The sequence below is a fragment of the Camellia sinensis genome, chromosome 15 (assembly GCF_055761805.1).
Source record: "Camellia sinensis isolate YWXY chromosome 15, ASM5576180v1, whole genome shotgun sequence".
Lineage (NCBI taxonomy): Eukaryota > Viridiplantae > Streptophyta > Magnoliopsida > Ericales > Theaceae > Camellia > Camellia sinensis.
Genome location: NC_138975.1, coordinates 127357679 through 127368423, shown reverse-complemented (window position 1 = coordinate 127368423; position 10745 = coordinate 127357679).

Genomic DNA, 10745 nt, shown 5'->3' with positions numbered 1-10745 from the left:
TCTTGCCATACAAATAATGCCTCCAATTTTTCAAGGCAAAAATTATCGCTACTAACTCCAAGTCATGGGTGGGGTAGTTCTTCTCATGAATTTTCAATTGTCGTGAACCGTAGGCCACAACCTTTTCCCCTTGTATCAAGACACAACCAAACCCATCCTGAGATACATCACAATAAACGATGTAACCTAAGCCTCTTTCCGAAATTATCAAGATCAGTGCGGTAGTCAATCTAGTCTTCAGTTCATGGAATGACCTTTCACAAGCCTCACTCCATACAAATTTGACACCCTTTCTAGTCAACCTAGTCAAAGGCGCGGCTAGTCTAGAGCAGTCCCTTACAAAACGTCGATAATACCCCGCTAATCTCAAGAAACTCCGGATCTCAAAAACATTTTTGGGTTGTCCCCAATCCTGTACTGCATCTATCTTCAAGGAATCTACAGTTACTCCCTCTCTCGACACCACATGACCCAAAAACTTCACCTCAGTTAACCGAAACTCGTATTTCTAAAATTTGGCATACAATTGGTGCTCTCTAAGCAAATCGAGTACTACCCGCAGTGAGCCTCGTGTTCCTCCTCGAAAGTTGAGTAAATTAAGATGTTATCCATAAAGGCGACCACAAAACGATCCAAGTATTCTCGAAAAATTCAGTTCATCAAATCCATAAAGGAGGCCGGTGCATTAGTCAACCCAAAAGGCATTACAAGGAATTCATAGTGGCCATAATGCGTACAAAAGGCCGTTTTCTAGATGTCCTCGTCCCGAACTCTCAACTGATGGTACCCCGACCTCAAATCTATTTTCGAGAAGCAACAAGGCTCTCTAAGTTGGTCAAACAAGTCATCTATTCTGGGTAGAGGATACTTGTTCTTGACGTTAACCCGGTTCAACTTGCAATAATCAATATACAGCCGCAATGACCTATTCTTCTTATTCGCAAAGAGAGCCGGCTATCACGGCCTTGGATTTTCTGAACCAACCCTCAGTCTTTCCAAGCCAACCGTGCGGCCTTAGATGCTTATAGCACGCCTTGCTTGCACCTAAGTAAGCCTTTTGTGGAAGGGAGCTTAGGAGAAGATTGCACACGAGAGAGACTTAGAGAATACTTCGCTTGTATTGCTTGAATACTTTACAATGCTTGGTTACTTGGTACTTGGGTGGTTTGGGCAAATGAGGCCCTCCCCTTTATATAGCCTTACAAAGAATATTCTAGAACTATACTAATGGAGAGTGTTCTAGACACTTCCTCTAGCTAGAGTATTCTAGGACTATTCTAGTATGTACATGTCTAGAAGAGTCTACTAGTATCTACAAGTATGTACAAGTTCCCACAATGCTCTAAGGAGTTCCAGAAGCTTCCAGCATGCTCTACAATCTCCCAGAGCTTTCTAGTTCCACCATCCTCTTGAGTGCTCTAGAGAGCTCTAGATTCTTCTATTAGCCTCCCATCTTTTAGCCATTCTCTAGAGCGTTCTAGCAATCTCCTTTGGTTTCCAACTCTTTCTAGTAAGGGTAGCATTAGGATTTCTCGGTCTGTGACATTCTCCCCCACCTAATGCGGCGACACCCTCATCGCGCCTTCCTCGCAAAGTCTTTGTGTTTGCTTTTTGGAACCACCACAAAGCGTCTATCTTGCTTTCTAGTAGTCCTTTCCTCTTGTGATCTGCCTTTCTCTTAGGTGGATGTCCTTTAGGTCTCTTTCCTCATTTGCCTTGGAGGATAGCTTGATAGGTAGTCTGTCCCTTCTTTGAGTTTTCCTTGACTTGCGTTGCGGAGAGAACCTTCTTGGCCGCTTGCCTGTTAATCATCTTTTTGGTATCGCCTTCTACCTTGTTCTTGTTCGCCCCCAACTCAATAGCTGATAGAAGTTGGAGTTTAGTATTTTCCTTGCTCACCATTGACACCATGTAAGGCCCACCCTCCATGATGCACATAGTGTTGTCACGAGGCAATATTGCCACATTGAACTCTTGCAGGAACTCTATCCCTAACACCACATCATAGTCATCGAGTGATGCTATTGAGAAGTTCACTTTCCCGCGCCATCCACCAAGGTGCAACTCAACCCCTCGAGCCAGACCCTCCACGGGCTTTGCCTTGGTGTTCACTGTCTTTATTAATCTTTTTCCCTTGTCAAATTTTAGACCAAGCCTTTTGGCCTCTTCCGCCTTGCTAAAGTTGTGGGAAGCCCCTGTGTCTACCATGACTTGGGTCGCCTTCCCATTGATCTTGCCCTCTACATATATCAAACCCTTGTCCCATTGAGTTGATGCAGTAGGCTTCACTTCGATGGCACCCATCAGCTATAGAGATTCCATGCAAGCTTGCTCTTCCCTTTCTTGCCTTTCCAGCATTGCACACGACTCTTTCTCTTAGGGTAATCGCGTGCCCAATGTGGCCCATCGTAGATGAAACAGTTGTCTTTGGGCTTGCTTTCTTTCTTTGCCTCATTCCTCTAATCTTTACCCGTTGGTGACTTGCTTCTACCTTCTTTGTACCTTGGAGCCTTAGAATCCTTCCATTCTTTGGCCCATGTGGCTCTCCCACCTTTGACTTGACCCTCCTTGGTGGACTCCGAGTTAGAAGCTTCCGGCTTAGTGTGTTCCACCAATGTCTCGGCCACGGTGAGTGCAGTGGAGATATCCTTAACACCTCATCATTGTAGTTCCAATTGTGCCCACTACTTAAGCCCAGCTGTGAAGTTAAAGAGCAAGTCATCATCTGTCATGTTAGGAATTTGAAGCATTAACCCAGAGAATTTTTGGTCATAATTCCGGATAGAGTAGGTGTGCTTCAACTCCCTCATCTTTAAACGTGCTTCATATGCCACATTTTCAGGATAGAATTGCCTCATAAGTTCATTCTTGAATTGTTCCCATGAAGAGATAGTGCAAATGCCTCTTTCCATTTTAGCGTGCTTACGACGCCACCAAACTCCAACTAACTTAGTGAGGTAGAGAGAAGCAGTGCGTACTTTCGTAACCTCATCGTTTAAGGTTAAAGCTTCAAAATACGTCTCTAAGTACCAAAGGTAGTCATCCAGTTCTTTGGCATCCCGCGTGCCATCAAACTCCTTAGGCTTTGGCGCTTCCAGCCTTGGAGTGAATCCCGCATTGGTAACACCGCCACTAGCCACAGCTCGCTTGCATATGGCCCAATCCGCCCGTGTCTCCTCCAAGCCTTCCTTCAGCTCTTGGACTTGGTCTTGGAGTTGACAAATAGCCTTCAGGATCCATTCCTAGAAGTCATAGCTTTCTTGTCTCTGAGCTTCAAGGTTGATCCGGATGGTGTCCCGCATGGACTCAAGCAATTCCTCGACTTGGCTTCCCAAAAAGCCATCGAGTTGCTCCATCCCTTGTTCTAGTCGATCAAGACGCTCCTTGACATCGGCCATAGCCACTTCAACCTTGACCACTCGGGTCTCCATGGCACTCATGATGTCACTTGACTTGTCTTTCACCTTTTTGCCCAAGTTTGCAGCAGTCTCCCTTCTGCGGTGCTCCTCGGTGTGAATCACTTCGGATATAGGGCTCTTCCTTCCTTAATTACGATGCCTTCGTAACTTTGGCTCTGATACCAACTGTCACGGTCTTGGATTTTCTGAACCAACCCTCAGTCTTTCCAAGCCAATCGTGCGGCCTTAGATGCTTATAGCACGCCTTGCTTGCACCTAAGTAAGCCTTTTGTGGAAGGGAGCTTAGGAGAAGATTGCACACGAGAGAGACTTAGAGAATACTTCGCTTGTATTGCTTGAATACTTTACAATGCTTGGTTACTTGGTACTTGGGTGGTTTGGGAAAAGGAGGCTCTCCCCTTTATATAGCCTTACAAAGAAGATTCTAGAACTATACTAATGGAGAGTGTTCTAGACACTTCCCCCAGCTAGAGTATTCTAGGACTATTCTAGTATGTACATGTCTAGAAGAGTCTACTAGTATCTACAAGTATGTACAAGTTCCCACAATGCTCCAAGGAGTTCCAGAAGCTTCCGGCATGCTCTACAATCTCTCGGAGCTTTCTAGTTCCACCATCCTCTTGAGTACTCTAGAGAGTTCTAGATTCTTCTATTAGCCTCCCATCTTTTAGCCATTCTCTAGAGCGTTCTAGCAATCTCCTTTGGTTCCAACGCTTTCTAGTGAGGGCGGCATTAGGATTTCTCAGTCCATGACACGGCGCTCCCCAAGGTGATGTGCTAAGGCGAATAAAGCCCTTGTCTAAAAGCTTTTGGAGTTGAATCTTCAACTCATGCAATTCGGCGGGTGCAAATCTATATGGCACCATGGAAATCGGTGCCATACCAGGCATTAAGTCAATGGAGAACTCGATCTCCAGGTGGGGTGGCAAACTAGTAAGATCCTCGGGAAAGACATCCGGGTATTCACAAATTACCATGGGCAATTCAACACGGGCCCCGTCACTCTCACTATCCAAGAGGGTTTCAAGAAGGCCACTAAGCTTGCTTCTACTACAAGGGTCAAAAATTGGTGAACAGATCCTATCAACCTGGTCCTCCAGAAAATAAAACAATCACCACCCGAGGTGCACACTGTAACTCTGTGACAATAACAACCAATTACAGCCCGGTACGAAGATAACCAATCCATACCTAGAATAACATCGAAACTCGACATGTCTACCAATATAAAAGTAAACGGAAGTCGATGCCCGGTAACCTCTATCTCACAACCATGACATCCCCGGTCTAAATCAATTGTACCCCAACTGGCAACTTTACTCTGAGCGGAGACGCTAACCGTGCCACCTCTAACCCCAATACAGATGCGAATGTAGTAGATATGAATGAATGAGACGCACCCGTATCTGTCAACACATTAGCCAAAGAATTACACACAACAAAAATACCTCTCACAACTGAGGATCCTGGCAACTGCTCTAGCGCGGTAACAACATACGCACGCCTATGTGGCCTTTGATCAACCTGTTCATCCCTCAGAGCATAGGCCTGCTGCACTGATTGAGCTAAAGTGGCTACCTGATTAGCTCGCGAAGTCTAGATTGAGTGAGCCTGCTGGTGGCTCTAAGTCTGCCTCGACACTGATGCACCAGAGGTGCCTCCCAACTGTGGGCAAACCTTCTTCATGCGCCCTGGTTGACCACACTGATAACAAGTAAGTCCTTGCCCTCTACTTTGAGACTGACTCTGGGATCGGTTAGGTGGTGGTGGTGGCAACATCTGCTGTCCTCCTCCCTTCTGTGGACATGCAAAGACCTTGTGACTCGGTTGGCCACATTTAAAACATGAAAAACCACTCGGTGTACTCTTCCTTGAGCCCGCACTAAGCAAGGGAAAGGTAGATCTAGACTGCTGTGGTTGGGACTGGGATGAAAAGGTGTTTCTGCACTTCTTGTTGGGTCTATAGTCCCCTTGTGACCCTTGACCCCTCGACCTCGAACTCTGAAGTCTCTCATTCTCAGCCTCTACGATAATCTCTATATGTGCCACTGCCTCCACAAGGCGGTCATAGTTCCGAATCATATTCCCAGCAACCTTGAACAAGATCTTGGTTCTCAACTTCTTTTCAAATTCAATGCAACGACACTCTTCTATTGCCACCACCTCTGGTGCGAACCGGGACAAACTAGAGAAGGCCGCTTCAAACTCGAGCACAGACATATTGAGTTGCTTGAGGTCTTGAAATTCTTTCCTCAACCTCTCCCTAACAGTGGGAGGTAGGTACTTGTCTTGGAAAGCAACCACAAATGCTTCCCACATCAGTTCTACTCGACCCTTGGCGTACTTCTACTATTGGCCTGTATCTCCTTTGAAGTAGTAACTCATAAGAGTCACTCTTAGCTCACTGTCCTCGATGTGAAGAATCTCGAATGTCTTCACTATTTGTCCGAGCCACTCGTCTGCTTTCTTGGGCTCGGGGCCACCATGGAATTCATCCGGTTTGGCCCGCAAAATTTCTCTAGTAAGAAAACTCGCCCTTGTCTCTACGGCATTCTCTCTAGCTTGGTTCTCTGCCCTCAATATGTTCATTGACTCCCTCAAGGCCCCAGACATTTCCCGGGCTAGGGCCCCCATTGCGGCTTGACTCGCTTGCCCCAAAATTTTTGCTTGCCCCACTTGCTCGACCACATTAGCTTGGCCCGCTTGTCTGGCCGCATTAGCTTGGCCGAACCCTTCATCTTGCACCGGAACCTCATGGACCGGTACTTCATGCACACCGGTAAGCCCTACCACGCCTCCCGCCTCTACCACCACGAGTTTGACCCTTTCCTAACATCCTACTTAAGGAACAAGATAAACAATTTAGCACATAATCCCAAATGTGCTCGTAACTCGCCTCACACGTTTGACCACAACAATTCGATATATTTCTCTATCATACAAACAATTTAATTTTTCACTCCACATAAGCACTTAGTCACGTAAGCACACAGAGGTTATTCCTTTGTGATGAGATTCGTTCCACGAAAAATCAAGAATTCTTAGTAGAATGTGTGTTGATCAAGTACCCTTCTAATAAGATCTCAAGGAATTTAATAGGCACAAACAACATCCTAAAAGTCCAATCCCATACCCATCTAGTCACATAAACATGTTATCACATAGCCACAAAATACAAACATCTCCTAATCATGCAAAATAAACCCATTGTGGTAAAACTACCACTCCCCGCGAGAACCAAATATTCAAACCCGGTAGCTCTGATACCAAGTTGTAACGCCCAAAAAAATAAAATAAAAATACAATGGATATAATAATAACCAAGGCTCTTAAGAGATACCAGAATTATCCCTAACACATTCCATTACATGATCTCAATGTTTATACAATATAATCTCATATACGGTTATATATTCAATGAATTCTAGTACATGAATCAATAGCATATAGAATTTTCAGTCAAAAATAAATAAATTCCCTCAAGGGGCTTACACATTCCAAGGCTTAAGCTCGGTTACACAAAAGATGGTTTCTCGAACCACATATATATGGCCCTTGGCTTACAAAAATATAGTCACAACAAAATAGAGCCTCGTGCTCACTCATCCCATTCATCCACGCCCTAATTTGGGGGATTCACCACGTCTTTTCCTACACCAAAAATCTCATAGGGGTGAGCATAAAGCCCAGTAGAGAATTCTTAACAAAGTATATACATTTTATACAAGCTTCCCAAAATGAAATGTGCATGCCATGCTATGTTTTCTTGAAAGAAGATCACATTTTTCACCTTTTGAAATCATCATACTCAATGATAAATTAAAATCTCAACACTTCAAAATTTATCCATTTAATTCAACGAGGTGGTAAATACGACTCATGTAATCCCTAGGTTGGTGTCTGCAAGTAGGCATAACTAGCACTACCAAAACCCCACTTTACCGGTTGCTAACCGGAAGGCAAGTGGTACCTCCTCCGTGCATGTTTTTGGTCTTTCACCCCAGACACTCAGGCCAACTTAATCAATTTGATCTACACCTCCTATCCGGACTTACCAACGTATTTACCCCAACACATTTCAATAAATTCATTCGCAAACTTACTTTTCTCAATGCAAAAGTTTCCCAAGCGAAATTTTAAAATGTGTAATGATCAATTGAATGAATATGCAATGCAATAATTATCATTACTCCATAGCATTTATCCATCTTCCAATATCTCAACAATAATTCATCATAATCAAAATTTCCACTCCTCTTTCAATACTATCTTGCATGATAACCACATTTTCATTTAAATCCATCAACAAATGAACACATTTCATGTTAATCCAACAATTTGTTATTTCATGACTTTGTCTACAATTTCAACTATAAGTTTCCATCTCCATATTTCACACATTCCACGAAATTCATCATTTTCGCAAATAGCAAAAGGTATTTTCTATTTTATTCTTCCATTGTGACATATCAACCATTGACTAATTTCATAGACCCTTAACCCATTCCAACAATTCATAAATTTTAGGTTTCTTGCCTAAAAATATGTATCTCTTCAACCCCCCGCCCCCCTTTTTTTTTAAAAGGGCACTCACACAAAACATCTTTTCTCATACAATGAAGTTGAAACCGTCAAGGATTAACCTAGAAAAATTGGGATTTAAAACCCCTTTTGAAAATCCTATCATTTTTGAGCCAAAAATCAAAACTTTCTTAATGTCATCAAGAAAACTCCAAAATCATCATCAACCTTGCAAAAACATATATATAACTCAAAGAAGTCCCTACCTCAATCTTGTTGAAAGAAAATAGATGAAAGCCCTAAATTTGATGGTGTTGAAATCCGATATCCATCGCACACTAAGCCCTCGAAGAGTTTTCCAACTTTGATCAAGAGGCAAGGGTCAAAATGTTTATGGATTGGGAGAAATCAAAGATTTAGTGAGCCTTGATGTAGGAAATGTGGAGAGAAGGAGGAGAAAAGGGTTTTTAGAGAGAGAGAGAGGTTTATAAAATGATATACACTCAGCCAAAGGAAAGAAAAAAAAGTAAATTTTCGAACTCAGCATGTCCCGCATGTGTAGCCCTCACTTTCGCATGTGTGGAGCGTGCCTCCCACACGTGAGGGCTTCATCTCCGCTCATGTGGCCCCTTCCCCCGCACTTCCACTTCCTCACCTGCATATATTGTTGTGTGCTCTTCAACCCTCCCCTATTTTCTGCACTTGCGGCCCCTCTCCCGCGCGTGCGGCTTGAGGCCCTACACATGCGGCCCTGGTCCTCTAGCCCATAATTTTCTCAGATTAACCCCTGACACTCCAGACTGACCCCACACTCTCTGAAACAAGTGAAACTCAACACCGGAGTAAACAAGAACAAGAATTTTGAGAAAAAATTCCGAACACAACAAATCCAATGAGAACAACAAGTGAAGAGACGCACGACGTAATCGGTCATCACAGAGCTGAGCTCTCTACCAAACCCAAAATGAAAAGAAAGAAAAGGAAATGATGGGAAGGAAAAAAAAGGGGAAAACAACGTGGGTTTGCTTTCCCAAGAATGGGTTTTTTATAAAAATAATTTCTGTAAGAATACCTCAAAATTTCATAATAGAAATTATAAAATGATGTAGTTTTTTTACCACAAAATATAATATTTTTGTACACCACAGAATATAATATTTTGCTCACTACGAAATATATACCCATTTTATTCACTACAAAAATATGTAATTTTTCACCATATGGTACACATCATGAAATCAACTATCAAATATTTACTATAATCATATATAATAAATAATAACAACTCTTAAGGTGGTTACTATCAATCACATAATCAAAAAGGACCAAATAGTTAAATACGAGTAATTAAACAAACTCAAATTAATTAAATCTAAGTCATGGGTCTCACCTATATACCAAGCATGGTCCAGTTATATATCAAAATAAACCCACCAAATTTATCTCAAATCATGGTCCAAACACCCAAAACTCAATTTCAAATTCTGCTATAAATTGAACTGAATACCAATCAGTCTGCAAATTCTCATAAAATAAATACTCACCATTAAATTCTGAAATTTTTATTCAACATAACAACACCCAAAAAAAAAAAAATTCATAGTTTCTGAGATCAAAAATTATATTTAAAAAAAAATTATTACCAAATTGAACCATTTTCGCACATAACTTTACATAATACTCTAATCCAAATATTACTCAATTAATTTACGCACTGACTATTTAAAAAAAATATTTTGGATCATAACAACCACTCAGACCCACCTCAACCACTCAGACCCACCTCAATTGGCGATTGGATCTCATTTTAATTTTGAATTAAAGTTGCCAAAAATCCATTATTTTCCAACACTTCAAAATACTAATTTCAGTTTATAAAAATTAATAAATATAAATTGCATAAAATTATTAACCCATCCAAACTTATAATTTAATTTTTTTTTAAAAAAAAATAGATGAAAGTTTATAAGTCAAATCTAATATAAGCAATAATTGATAGATTTTGGAATTCAAATTTTGAAGTTTAAGAAGAATATGATAAAAAAATAGTTATCTTTATTTTTTTATTAATTTTATTTTTATAAATATTCTATCACATAAATGAAATTTTTATAAGAAAAACACTTTAGAAAGAATCTATACATGGTAATATACATTTTCTTACTTAAATTTTAGTTATTTAAATTTGCAATCTTTAAAAAGAATGTTCAAAATTAAATTTTAATAATTTATACTGACCACATTTGATATTGTATTTTAGATGACACTATTCATGTATGTAACGCCCAAAATTTTCATGCATAATAGTAGTACAAATACCATGGTTCCTTATGATAACCCATAATAAATCTCCAGCACCTGCATTATATGATCATGAGGTTTATACAAAATAATTCCACATGCGAGTATACATTCAATGATTTTTAGTACATGAATCTATAGTATGTAGAACGTTAAATCCACAAATAAATCAATACCCTCAAGGGCTTACAAATTCCAAGGCTAAAGCCTGGTTGCACAAAAATGGTTTCTCAAACCCATACAATTATAGCCCTTAGCTAGCAAAATATACCCCAACCAAAACAAGAGCCTTATGCTCTCAACATAAACATCCACGCCCTAATTAGGCGGAATCACATCTTTTCCTGCACAAAAATCCCATAAGGTGAGCATAAAGCCCAGTAGGAAATTCTTAACAAAGTATATACATTTTATACAAGCCTCACGAAGTGAAATGCAAGTGCCATGCTATGCTTTTTGAAAGAAAATCATATCTTCATCTTTTGAAAACCATCATGCTCAATG